The 14,896-nt window shown below is 38.2% G+C and overlaps 1 pseudogene; it reads right to left on the bottom strand.

Moving 5' to 3' along the window:
- The window catches only part of LOC105529600, a 24,831-nt pseudogene that overhangs the window by 6,957 nt on the left and 2,978 nt on the right, over positions 1-14,896 (bottom strand).

Genomic DNA, 14,896 nt, shown 5'->3' with positions numbered 1-14,896 from the left:
ATTTTTTGTATTTTTAGTAGAGACAGGGTTTCACTGTGTTAGCCAGGATGGTCTCGATCTCCTGACCTCGTGATCCACCCGCCTCGGTCTCCCAAAGTGCTGGGATTACAGGCGTGAGCCACCGCGCCTGGCCCACAGCAGGCTTTTAAAAACATTAACAATCTAATTCTAAAATTCATGTGGAAATGCAAAAGATCCAGAATTGTCAAAGCGAACCTTAAAAAAGAAGAAAACTGAAGGGCTGATTTCAAGATTTAGTATAGATTTACACTAATCAAAACAGCGTAATACTGTTGTAGGTGGAGTATCTCTCAAAGTGCTTGGGACCCAAGTGTTTTGAGTTCCTGAGTATTTGCATATATATAATGAGATGTCTTGGAGATGGAACCCAAGTCTAAACACAAAATACATACACGTTACACACACCTTATATACAGAGCTTGAAGGCAGTTTTATGGAGTACTTTTAGTAAATTTGCAAATGAAAGTTTGTGTATATGAGGTCTAGTGTGAAATTTTCCACTTGTGACATCATGTTGGTACCCACAAAGTTTTGGATTTTGGAGCATTTCTGATTTTGGGTTTTTGGATTAGGGATGCTAGACCTACATAAAGAAAGCCAGTTACAGAAAGACCCCATATTAAGATGGTTCTACTTACAATTTTTCAACTGTATGATGGGTTTATTTGGGTACTAAGTAGATTTTCAACTTAAGATCAGTTTATCAGGGTAACTCAAAGAGAATCTGTAGAACGATGGAACACAGCAAACAGTCCAGAAATAGACCCACACACACACATAGTCAACTTATTTTTCACAAAGGCACAATGGCAATGTAGTACAATGAAAGGACAACTTTTTCAACATATGCTGCTGGAACAAGTAGATATCCACATCCGTAAAATGAACTTGCATCCACACTTCACTCCATATGTAAAAATGAATGCAATGTGGATCATTTTAAAACTATAAAAATCCTACAGGCCGCTTCTACAAGACCACTTCTCAAAAAAAAATTCTACAAGACCCCTTCTCAAAATAAATAAATAAATATTATACAAGAAAGCAGAGGAGAAAATCTTTGAGATCTTGTGCTGGGCAAAGATATTTTAGATACGAGACAAAAACCAAAATCCATAAATAAACAGGTAAACCGGACTTCACCAAAATTAAAATCTTCTGTGTTTAAAATATGCTATTAAGGAAACAAAAAAGTCAACCCAAACACTGGGGAAAAATCCCTGCAAAAGGCATGGTTAATAAAGGAATAATATCCAGAATCTATAAAGAACTCTTTGTTTTTAGACGGAGTCTCGCTCTGTCACCCAGGCTGGAGTGCAATGGCATGATCTCGGCTCACTGCAACCTCCGTCTCCTGGGTTCAATAGATCCTTCTGCCTCAGTCTCTCAAGCATCTGGGATTACAGGCGCCCACCATCATGCCCAGCTAATTTTTGTATTTATGTAGACAGGGTTTCACCATGTTGGCCAGGCTAGTCTTGAACTCCTGACCTCAGATGATCCTTCTGCCTCAGCCTCCTAAAGTGCTGGGATTACAGGCGTGAGCCACCAGGCCCGGTCAAAAAACTCTTAAAACTCAACAAATAACATAAACTATCTAACTTTTAAATGTTTGTAAACTACCAAGATTAGAAAAGACAGTTCACTAAAGAAGATGTAATACAGGTGGCAAATAAACAAATAAGCACACGGGACAATGCTCAACTTTGTTAGTCCTTAGGGTAATGCATATCAACACCATAATGACACGCACAGTACATACCCATCAAGATGGCTAAAAATAAAAACTAAAAAACAGCAATACTAAGAGCTTGTGATGATATAGAACAATGAGACCTGTCTTACTGCTAATGGGAATGGAAAATAGTACAAATATTTTGGAAAACATTTGGCAGTTTCTTTTTTCTTTTTTCTTTTTTTTTTGAGACAGACTCTCACTGTATTGCCATGCTGGAGCACAGTGGTGCAATCTTGGCTCACTGCAAACTCTACCTCCCAGGTTCAAGTGATTCTCCTGCCTCAGCCTCCCAAGTAGCTGGGACTACAGGTGCACGCCACCACATCCAGCTAATTTTTGTATTTTTAGTAGAGACCGGGTTTCATCATGTTGGCCTGGATGGTCTCGATCTCCTGACCTCGTGATCCACCCACCTCAGCCTCCCAAAGTGCTGGGATTACAGGCGTGAGCCACTCCGCCCGGCCAGCAGTTTCTTTTTCTTTTCTTTTCTTTTCTTTTTTTTTTTTTTTTTTGAGATGGAGTCTCACACTGTTGCCCCGGCTGGTGTGCAGTGGTGCAATCTCAGCTCTCTGCAACCTCCACCTCCCAGGTTCAAGCCATTCTCCTGCCTTAGCCTCCCGAGTAGCTAGGATTACAGGTGCCCGCCACCACACCCGGCTAATTTTTTGTATTTTTAATAGAGACTAAGTTTCACTATGTTGGCCAGGCTTTTCTCGAGCTACTGACCTTGTGATCTGCCTGTCTCGGCCTCCCAAAGTGCTAGGATTACAGGCATAAGCCACTGCCCCCGCCAGCCGACAGTTTCTTAATAAGGGAACACAAAGGGACAGGAAGAGATTCTATGGATGATGGATATGTTACCTCTCTTGATTATGGTGATGGTTTCACATATGCATACATATGCCAAGACTTACCAAATTGTACATTTTATATACATGCAGTCTATCACATATCAGTTATACCTCACAAAAGCTATTGACTGCAGGAATAAACATCTAAGACAGTGACTAGGACACAGGAAAAATAGGTTGGAATGATTGGAATGATGCAGGATAAAGCTAGAGAATTCAGATCTTTAACCTTATAGCAACGGCAAGTGGTAAGCTGAGTTACAAGCAAGGGAGCGACATGATCAGATCTGAATTTTTAAAAATACATAACTAGTTTCCTAGTAGACCATGGTCTCAGGAAGTGGGGTAGCAGGAAAAACAGTTCTAACGTTATTGCCGTATTCCGCGTATTCCGAGTGGGAGAGAATGGTTACCTGATCTGGGAAGAAGGCATAGCAGAGAAGCAGAGTTAGTAAGAGGGCTAGGACTGCCCTTCACACTGAGAAAAGTACAGTGGAGTTATCATAGTTCCTTGGTGTACAATATACATTATTTCTCAGTCTATTTTAACAATGAGCATATTTCTGAGATGACCAACACTGTCACACATCAGTGCTCTGTGGTGCAATGCTAAGCAATCTGTGCACACATTGCTGTAGGATACACGAAAAGGCCTTATATTTATGCAATGGTCCTCCCGTTACAATACATTCCAAGTGCTCATGAGCAACATAGAAGTCTCATAATTAGAGTAAAGCAACTCACAATCCTCGGAGGATGTTTCAGATAGCCAAGTTAAGTCGTCGAGGTCATTCACAGAATATATTTGGCTTTTAACCTGTAAGATAAATAATTCTACTTCAAAAGGTCCTCAAAATATTTACAGCATGTATTAGATATACAGAAGTGGTGTTTATTCATCTTTTATCTGAGCAAAACCACAGGAACTTCTTAAAACAGATTTTTTAAAAAGGTACTGTTATCAATGGCTACTGTTTCTTAATCACCTTTTTCTAAGTAAATGTCTTTATAACAAAAGATTCTGTTTTTTCACATTACCTTTTATAATGTAGGGGTTTTTTTTTTTTAACAATAATGCTTCAGATAATTTACTTTTTACAATACCTTGTTCTTTTTATCAGATGTTTTCATTGGAGGCCTAAAAAATTTCCTTTCAGGCTGGGCGCGGTGGCTCAAGCCTGTAATCCCAGCACTTTGGGAGGCCGAGATGGGCGGATCACGAGGTCAGGAGATCGAGACCATCCTGGCTAACATGGTGAAACCCCGTCTCTACTAAAAAATACAAAAAACTAGCCAGGCGAGGTGGCAGGTGCCTGTAGTCCCAGGTACTCAGGAGGCTGAGGCAGGAGAACGGCGTAAACCTGGGAGGCAGAGCTTGCACTGAGCTGAGATCCGGCCACTGCACCCCAGCCTGGGCGACAGAGCAAGACTCTGTCTCAAAAAAAAAAAAAAAAAAAATTCCTTTCAGACAAACAGTAAATACATAAAATACAAATAATATCTAAAATTATTGTTTAGTTATATACAATCTGCATTTATAGGTTATTTCTTCTATTCACTCAGTGTTCAGCTCTTTTTTTTTTACAGGCAATGTAAAACATAATAATTTCACATATAAACATACAAAATAATTTCACATATAAACAAAGAGTAACACTAAGGGAGAAAGAAAATATAGTAATAATAATATCATTACAAACAACTGAATTTAGATCAAGTTTTCTGACATCAAGGCAAAAGGAAAAACATGTTAATTGCATTATGTGATAGAAAGAAATATACCAGGACTTCTCATTATTGCCCTTTTCAATAAAAACTGACACTAAAATTTATTTGGAAAATGTTATTTATGTTCTCATATGAGGGTAACCCTTTTTTAATGATGGCATTAGCTTTTTCAGGACTTCCTATGCAGGCACTATGCATTGTTCTAAGCACTATGCATGTGTCCAGTTCATTTTAATCATCATAACAATTCTGTGAGGTAGGTAACATATTAGGGATTCTATAAAGAGAGAAACTAGGCACAGAAAAGCCATACAACTTTCCCCATTCCGTGCAGCTGGTCAATAGTATACACAGAATTCAAACCCAAGAATTCTGCTTCCAAAATATCTGTTTCGCAACATGCTGTGAAGGTAGTATTTATTTTCAAGTGTTTTTAAGAGATATGATAGCAGATGAATCCACATTATCATTTTGTTTCTGGCTGTAATTATAACTAATAATTTCTGAATCTTGCATTTTTGAAATAAAAATAGTTTTTGCAGAGACAAGTTTGAAAACTTACTTTCAAAAACCTAAAAATTTAGTTTTTAAAAGAAATCCACCAACAAGCATTCATTCATTCATCTATTCAACTGTTTATTCATGGATTCAACAAATACTCACTGAGCACACAATGCATGCTGATGACACTGCTGGCCCAGGGAAACATGGTTTTGACACTTTAGAAGTTTATAATTCTGAAGTAATAATCTGTGAGAGATTGTCCATGGTTTGCTTTTCTAAAGTACATGAACAAAATTGTTTCCTTCTCCCCAAAATCTAAACAACTATAAAGTTGATACACCTGATATTTTAGAGTAAGTACCTTAGCAAATCATGGTTATTCATGATGCTACCGTCAAAGATAGTGCAATATGTACAATTATGAAGAAATATTTTAATTCTATTCAGTACGGCCTAAGTGTGTGCATGTTTATTATTAAATTATTTTTTAAAATCTGTGTATGATAGTTTAATTTTAAGTAATCATCTGCATGTTCAGTCACACTAATATGTTACATTTCTGAACAAGTTCTGAAGGAAAAAACTCTAAACATAAAACTATACATGAATAGAAGTTCTAAGGACAATTAGTTTGCTAAAAATGTTTAAAAGATAATAATTCAAGCCAATGTTTAGACATGCAAACAAAATTACATTTCATAAACATGTTTTTCTCTTATGAATCATTCCCCAAAGCAAACATACTCTATAAACTTCCATTTTAAAATATAGAAAGAGAGAAAACTTCCTAGTAGCTCACATTTTTCTTCAGTTATTACTCATTTCTTTATTGCCTTTCCCAGCAAAGTTTTTCTCAAGAGTTAGTCTAAGTTCATCCACTACAGTCAGCATTCTATGGCTACTATTTATTGAAACCGCTCCTAGTCAAAGTCACTAATCCTTATCATAATCAATCTTTCAACAGCATCGACACAGTTGAGTCTTCTCCAGTTTTGGCAGACTACCCTATTCTATTTCCAGAAAAAGTAATCATTGTTAACATTCTTTCCCAGAGATTTCTTAGAAAGGACTTATCTATTTTACCTTTCTTCATCCTCACCTATTTCACTTAAATTGCTATCATCATTTACTTGTAGCAGACCATTAGCTAGTAAATTGGCCTGCCTTCTCTAACATGGGTGTAATCACAGATTATTTTGAGGTCCATTTTTTATTTTTATGTTTCTTTACTTTCTTCATATGCAAGACAAAACCACTACTTTTAAAACTCTATAAAAAGCCAATGTTTTTTAATAAATGTAATGACAATTAACAAAAATCCAAATTTTTGTAAAACTATAACTCTTCCCATCTCTATTTATTAATTTAAAAAACAGGTATGAAGCACAAGCAGCATAAAAGGAAATGTGCATTCCGTGCTTCAAAACCAAGGTAATATACAATTATGATACAATGTGTTATGACAGAGTTGATATATAAAAAGTTATATTTTAGCAAAAGGAATGCTTTAGAGAAGAGGCAAAATATAAGAGGAGCTCAAAGGGAAATCCAGTGAGAGAAAACCATTACAGTTAAAGAATAGAATGTGAGCACAAAGATTAGGCACATGAAGTCTAGGTATTTCCTAGAAACTTGAAAGGAAAAGTGTAAAATACTTGGAAGCTAAGAATAAGAGATGAATGCCACACTACACTTGAATGCTACACTAAAAAGCTGGAGTCCACTGCATGCAATCAATGGATCTATTACATGAAAGTCATAATTGAATTTCTGCTATATTTCTGATTCTGTTGTTAAATATAATGCTTGCCTTCAAACGGAGTTCTGAAAATAGCATGAGGCACATATAACATGAAAGATGAAATCAGGAAAATGTCTTGAGGGGGAGTGTATTAGTCTGTTTTCACATGGCTATAAAGAAATATCCAAGACTGGGTAATTTATAAAGAAAAGAGGTTTAATTGACTAACAGTTCTGCACGCCTGGGGATGCCTCAGGAAACTTACAATCATGGCAGAAGCTGAAGGGGAAGCAGGGACCTTCTTCACAAGGTGGCAGGAGAGAGAGAAGTGAAGGGGGAAGAGCCCCTTACAAAACCATCAAATCTCATGTGAGAACTCACTATCATGAGAACAGAATGGGGGAACCAACCCTACGATCCAATCACCACCAACCAGGTCGCTCCCTCAACACCTTACAATTTGAGATGAGGTTTGGTGGAGGCACAAAGTCAAAGCCTAACCATATCATTCCACCCATGGACCCTCCCAAATCTCAAGTCCCCACATTTCAAAACCAATCATGACTTCCCAAAGTGCTAACTCATTCCAGCATTAACCCAAAAGTCCAAGTGCAAAGTCTCATCTGAGACAAGGCAAGTCCCTTCCATCTATGAGCCTGTAAAATCAAAAACAAGTTAGTTACTTCCAAGATATAATGGGGGTACAGGCATTGAATAAATGCTCCCATTACCAAATGCAAGAAATTGGCCAAAACAAAGGAGCTATAGGCCTCATGCAAGTCTGAAATACAGCAAAGTAATTAAATGTCAAAGCTTCAAAATCTTCTTTGACTCCATGTCTCTCATCCAGGGCATGCTGATGCAAGGGGTGGGTTCCCATGGCCTTGGGCAGCTCCCTCATGACCTGGTGTCGAGTGTCTGTGGGTTTTCCAGGTGTACACTGCAAGCTGTTGGTGGATCTATCATTCTGGGGCCTGGAGGACAGTGGCCCTCTTCTCACAGCTCCACTAGACAGTGCCCCAGTGGGGACTCTGTGTGGGAGCTCCAACCCCACATTTCCCTTCTGCAGTGCCCTAGCAGAGGTTCTCCATGAGGGCTCTGCCTTTGCAGCAGACTTCTGTCTAGACATCCAGGCGTTTCCATACATCCTCTGACAGCTAGGTGGAGGTTCACAAACCTCAATTCTTGACTTCTGTGCACCCACAAGCCCAACACCATGTGGAAGCCACCAAGGCCTGGGGCTTGCACCCTCTGAAGCAACAGCCTGAGCTGTACCTTGGCCCCTTTGAGCCATAGCTGGAGCTGGAGTGGCTGGGATGCAGACACCAAGTCCCGACACTGCATGCAGCAGTAGGGCCCTGGACCCAGCCCATGAAACCACTTTTTCTTCCTAGACCTCTGGACCTGTGATGGAACAGGCTGCCATGAAGATCTCTGACATGCCCTGGAGATATTTTCCCCATTGTCTTGGCAATTAACATTTGGCTACTCATTACTTATGTAAATTTCTGTATCCAGCTTGCATTCCTCCCCAGAAAATGGGACTTTCTTTTCTACCCTATGGTCAGGATGCAAATTTTCCAAATTTATGCTCTGTTACCTTTTTTTTTTTTTTTTTTTTTTGAGAAGGAGTCTCGCTCTGTCGCCCAGGCTGGAGTGCAGTGGCGCGATCTCAGCTCACTGCAAACTCCACCTCCCAGGTTCACGCCATTCCCCTGCCTCAGCCTCCCAAGTAGCTGGGACTACAGGCTCCCGCCACCACACCCAGCTGATTTTTTGTATTTTTAGTAGAGATGGGATTTCATCGTGTTAGCCAGGATGGTCTTGATCTCCTGATCTCGTGATCCGCCCGCCTAGGCCTCCCAATTTGCTACCCTTTTAAACAAAAGTTCCAATTTCAAACCATCTCTTTGTGAACACATAAAACTGAATACTTTCAGAATCAATGGGTCACACCTTGAATGCTTTGCTGTTTAGAAACTTTTTCAACCAGATACCCTAAATCTCTCTCAAGTTCAAAGTTCCACACATCTCTAGGGCAGCGGCAAAATGCCGCTAGTCTCTTCACTAAAGCATAGCAAGAATAACCTTTATTCCAGTTTCCAACAAGTTCCTCATCCCCATCTAAGACCACCTCAGCCTGGACTTCATTGTCCGTATCAACATCAGCATTTTGGTCAAAACCATTCAACAAGTCTGTAGGAAATTCCAAACTTTCCTACATCTTCCTGTTTTCTTCTGAGCCCTCCAGACTATTCCAACCTCTGCCCATTACCCAGTTCCAAAGTTGCTTCCATGTTTTCAGGTTATCTTTATAGCAGTACTCCGCTATACCGGAACCAATTCACTGTATTAATCTGTTTTCACACTGCTATAAGTAAATACTGGAGACTGGGTAATTTATAAAGGAAAGAGGTTTCATGGACTCACAGTTCAGCCTGGCTAGGGAAGCCTCAGAATACTTACAATCATGGCAGAAAGTGAAGGGGAAGGAGGCATCTTCTTCATGAGGTAGCAGGAGAGAGAGAAGTGAAGGGGTATCAGTCCCTCATAAAACCATCAGATCTCATGAGAACTCACTATCATGAGAACAGATCAGGGAAACTGCCCCCGTGACACAATCACCTCTCATCAGGTTCCTCCCTCAACACCCAGGGATTAAAATTCAAGATCAGATTTAGGTGGAGACACAAAAGCAAACCATATTGAGAGGAATCCTTAATTTAAAATATCTAAATGTCATGATTGATAGACAGATAGATAGATAGATAGATAGATAGATAGATAGATAGATAGATGCAGTACAAAACAGCAATTTTTTTATTAGTTATGATTTTGTTTGAAAATAAAATGTTCTGGTAATTTTTCTTTACTTTCAGCCTAATATTTAGTCCTAATATAAAAAGCTGGATTTGCCAGCAGAAAATTGTAATTGTAAGCACACATAAGAATATCACTATTATTGCAGGGAACAGAAAGTGAACAAAAAAAGGAGAGAAAACAGACAGAATACTACTACCATACACATACAAAAATCGACAAAGAGACTAAAGTCTTCCACTGAAGATTATGTTAGTACTGGAGCAGAAGCCTCTAAGAATACCAAAAAAAGAAACAAAACTTACAATTATTTTTAAAAAACAATTTATGTAGAGAACTACTCTGGTTGAGACTAAGTATATAAAAAAAATCTTCCTGAGAGATCTCTAAAGATGAATTAAACAATTCATCTTGACTAAAACTTTAAAATTAAGTCTACAGTTCTGGAATATGAAAGTGTTTTCATTTTGAATATAGCTGATGAAAGGCAACTTTTTTTTTTTTTTTTTAGATGGAGTTTCACTCTTGTTGCCCGGGCTGGAGTGCAATGGCACGATCTCAGCCCGCTGCAACCTCTGCCTCCCGGGTTCTAGCTATTATCCTGCCTCAGCCTCCCAAGTAGCTGGAATTACAGGTATGAGCCACCACACCCGGCTAATTTTGTATTTTTTTAGTAGAGACAGGGTTTCTCCATGTTAGTCAGACTGTCTCGAACTTTCAACCTCAAGTGATCCGCCCGCCTTAGCCTCCCAAAGTGCTGGGATTACAGAAGTGAGCCACTGCACTGGGCCAAAGGGCAACTTTTAGAAACCCATGAGAAATGTGACCAGAAAATTTCTGGTCCAAGTTTCCTGAAACTTAGGAAAGAAGAAACTTAGGAAACTTAGGAAAGAACTGTCCTGTACTCATAGTAACAAGCAGCCACCCAGAGCTAGTTCTAAATCTAGTCAATCAATCAATCACCACTGGCCTCGCTCACCAACCAGCATCAGTGTGAGCAGTTTGCTTCTGAAAGACACCAATCAGACACAAAATCAATCCACAGGCCAGGAAGTGCTAACCAATCCCCAGCGATCTCACTCAGATAACCATGTTGCTCCAGATGATGCCAACCCACTTGGGTCTGGGAATCAGCCAATCCTTCAAGTCCAGTCCTCTCGAAACCCTATGTAAGTTCAGCAGCTGCTCCATCAGAATAGATAGTGCCTGCCTGACCAGCATAGCTCTTAACTACAGGAAGCAAAAAATTCCAACTCTGTCTTTTCATTTCAAATACTGAAGGTTCATAATCCCCTGGAAAAAAATTTTAAGTCTATTAAATTTACCACCCTAATTTTTATTTTTTTCATAAAATACCAGTAAAGTTTCCAATTACTTTGATTCATTTTACTGTAATTACAACTGTCATGTTTACCAGTAAAAGAAGAGTTAGTAATCACAACTTTGGACTTTTCTCCCTAAGTGAAAACTGATTAACATAAAGAATGTAGCTTATTATAAAGCTAGACCTGTTCAGGTAGACCTGACAAGATTTGCAACTAGATTAGATGTGAGGTGTCAGAGAGAGAAAGAGAGATGAGTCAAGAATGATGCTGAGGTTTTTGGGAGAGCAACTGGAAGAGTTGCCATTCACCCAAGTAGGAAAGACTACAAGAGGAGTAGATATGAGGAGAGACGTCAGTAGTCCAGTTTTGGACCTGACAGGTGTGTGATACCCAACAGCTAACCAAAGAGAGATGTCAAGAAGGCAGGTTGACAGGAGGTCTGGAATTAAGGAGAAAAATCTGAGCCGGAGACATACATTTGGAAATCACTAGCATATACACAGTAGAAAAAGTCATGAGAAAGAAGATCAAAGACGGAGCCCTGGGAAACGACAATGTGCAAAAACTGAAAGATGAGGAGGAGCAAGCAAAACAGACCATACTGGATGGACTAGAAAGGCAGGTGGAAAAGCCAGATGAGGGAGTGAGGTCCTGAAAGCCAAGTAAAGACGCTGTCATGGAGGAGAGTGTCCTCCATTAGGTTGCTGACACGTTAAATAAAATAAATATTGCTGATAGGTTAAATAAAATAAGGTGTAAGAAACAAATGCCTAAGTTTATTAGAGAGAAGGTTAGTGACAACCTTGAGAAAAACAACTTCAGAGGAGTGTTGGTGTTGAAGACTACTGGTATGAGATAAAAAATGAATGGAAAAAAGAATTGAGTCCGTGAGTGTAGACAGTTCTTTCAGGGACATCACGAGTGTGGATTATCTAATTTTCTTCTTGTTTAGCTGTGGTTTTCAAGTTTTATATAACAATTAAATATTTTATTAAATATTTTTAAGGTTTAAAAAATATATAATAATTTTAAACAATTACATATTTTCAAGGTTTTTAAAACTATACATATATGGCATTTAGAAATGCCAGACTGAAATCCATTAAATAATAAATTCATAAAATTATAGCACTAAAACAGTTCTAGATTACATAAATTGATTATCATTTTGCTCACGCCTATACATAAAAACCAAGGAATACTAAAAGTTTCAAGGGGAGTATTTCTTGCTCGATAAATAGCCAGTTCTAGGACAGTTGATACTCATCAAATGTACAAAGTAATTGGTCACAGTAAAATACTGAGTTTTATTAACAGGAATAAAAGGGGACAAATCCAGAAAATAATCTTATTTTACCAAAAAAATTTTTTTAAATCATATGAAGTCACTATTGAAAAATATGGTGAGGTGCATACTGAAATATATTCTCTTTTCAAAGGAAGAATATTGGCATGCATGCAGGGTACTTTTACAAAGAGGATTCACTGCATTAGCAGCAATCTTCCTTTCAGCACAAGGGTCAGCAATTTAGCACTTTTGGCCAAATCCAGCCTGCTTCCTGTTTTTATAAGTACAGTTTCTTGGAACACCGTCACGCTTATTCACTTTGTAGTCCATAAAGTCAATTAGCCGGCTGTGATGGTGCACACTTGTGGTCCCAGATAGTAGAGAGGCTGAGGTGGGAAGATCCCTGGAGCCCAGAAAGTCGAGGCCGCAGTGAGCCATGATCATGCCACTGGACTCCAGGCTGGCCAACAGAGTGAGACCCTGCCTCAAAAAAATAAATATAGTCCATAGAGCCTAAAATATTTACTAACTGGCTCTTTGAGGAAAAAGCTGGTCAACTCCTGGTTTAGTAGATCAAAAATCTTATGATGTATTTTAACAAGTTTTACCCAATACACTAAAATGTTTCTATGGAATATAGATCCTCATGTGTAATCCCTTGGGAATATTCAGATTCACGGTCCAATATTTCAGGACTCAGGCACTGAGAACAAAAAACCAAACTTTAATAACTAACAACTCTGTTGTTAACAAGGTTCAGTGTCTATGCGGCATGTAGCTTCCATTTGCAACACAGCAGATATTACAAGAATTCTAACAAAGTTGTCTTCAGATCTGTCATCAAACTAAATGCTTTAAATACATGTTAATTGTGAAATAATCAGTACACTCTAGATCTAACCTCGTTTTTAAAAAATGGTTGCATACTACATTATTTTCTGGGTATGAAAACTGGGCTATTTGCTATTGATAAGGATTTAGACTTGCCAAATTTTTGATGTAATAATGCTACAATAAATGTCCTTATACATAAGTATATATGTAACATATCTATACAAATATCCTTAACATACATATATTATATATCCTTAATATGTGATATATATGTGTGTGTTTCTGTGTATTAGCCTTGAGTGTTATGTAGTATAGGTAGTAAGTATCCTTAACATGTTTGTGTGTGTACACAAGTCATGTTCCTGTAGGGTCTAGCCCTAGAAGTGAAGTTGTTAGGTTAAAGGAATGACACATCTGAAATTCTGATACATGCTACTAAATTAACGTTCAAAATGTATGTACCAACAGTCTATGAAAATGTCTTTTTCAATGAGATCATATCCTTTGAAGCAACATGGATGGAGCTGGAGGCCCTTATTTTAAGGAAACGATCACAGGAACAGAAATTCACATACTGCATATTCTCACTCATTAGTGGGGGCTAAATAATGAGAACACACGGACACAAAGTGGAGAACAGCAAACACTGGGGCATATTTGAGGGTGGAGGGTGGGAGAAGGAGAGTACCAAAAAACTACCTATCAGGTATTATGTCTATTATCTGGTTGATGAAATCATCTGTACCCCAAATCCCCACGATACAGTTTACGTATCTAACAACACTGCACATGTAACCCTGAAGTCAGATGAGGCATGAAATGACATGGCAAAAGAAAATAAAAGTTCACAAAAAAAGAAAAGAAAATGCCTTTTCCGTCACATTTGCCAATACTGGTTATTATTTTTCAAATAAATTATCAATGATTAGAAAAAGTGGTAACTCATTGTTTGCTGATTTGCATTTTTCTGATTACCAGGCAAGACTGAATATCCCAGTAAAAGTATGAAATTTGTTCATCATGAATATTAGCCCAAATTAAGATTAGTTTTATAGCACATAAATAATCTCCTGTTAAATGTTGCCATAGGCTTACCTTTGATACGTCTCATTCTCTGTCCTAGGAAATGGCTGATTTTCAGGTTTTTCACTCTTTCTTTGTGGAATTATTCCATCACTACCATTGCCAGCAGCATCAGTCAAGTTTTCTGGTAATCCCATGTTGTTACTTCCATGCTTCTTCACTTCTGCTTCAACCTTAAGTGGAAGTTTGATATTAAGGGTGGTTATTACTTTCTAAATTATGGGCTGAAAACGTAAGAAAACAACTCCTTTAGGCATATATAGAGGTGAGAAAGTAAAGCCAAGGCATCATCTTTTATGTTTTAACATCACAGAATGCTTGTATTTTAAAATAACAAGAATGACGACAGATGATACCTCAGAATACAACAGTGATTCTATGTCTCCCTCTTCTGATCTCAATGTGGTGTTGTATCTATAAAATGTTATTCACAGATACATCCATGAAAAGATTTATCACTGTGCATTTCATAATAAATACATATACAAGTCTGTCTCCACTAATGAAAATTTCAATAAAATAAAAGTAATAACAAAGAGACTTTCAGAGGGTTGAAGTATAGTAGTTTCAGAAAGAAGAAGGTGTTAGAATGAAGAAAGACAGGAAAATTATTTAAAAGAAATAAATATGATATTTGGGTCTACCTACTTTAATGGTTTTTAATAACAGCATTTAAGCACAGGAAAATTCTCAGAGATATTCACTAACTTACCACTTCTATCATCTTTGTGAACAAAATATATATTTGACGTTACTGGTTTGCTCTTGTGGAACACTTTCAATAACATCAATATCATTTTGTCTTCTTGCACTTGCTGGTTTAGTTGTTTCCTCCTATGAAAAACAAACCAGGGCCGGCCGCGGTGGCTCAAGCCTGTAATCCCAGCACTTTGGGAGGCCGAGACGGGTGGATCACGAGGTCAGGAGATCGAGACCATCCTGGATAACACGGTGAAACCCCGT

This window comes from Mandrillus leucophaeus, unplaced genomic scaffold (assembly GCF_000951045.1).
Source record: "Mandrillus leucophaeus isolate KB7577 unplaced genomic scaffold, Mleu.le_1.0 Scaffold772, whole genome shotgun sequence".
Taxonomy (NCBI): Eukaryota; Metazoa; Chordata; class Mammalia; order Primates; family Cercopithecidae; genus Mandrillus; species Mandrillus leucophaeus.
Note: the sequence above shows the minus strand (reverse complement) of the source record. Positions and strands in the feature narration are given on the sequence as shown.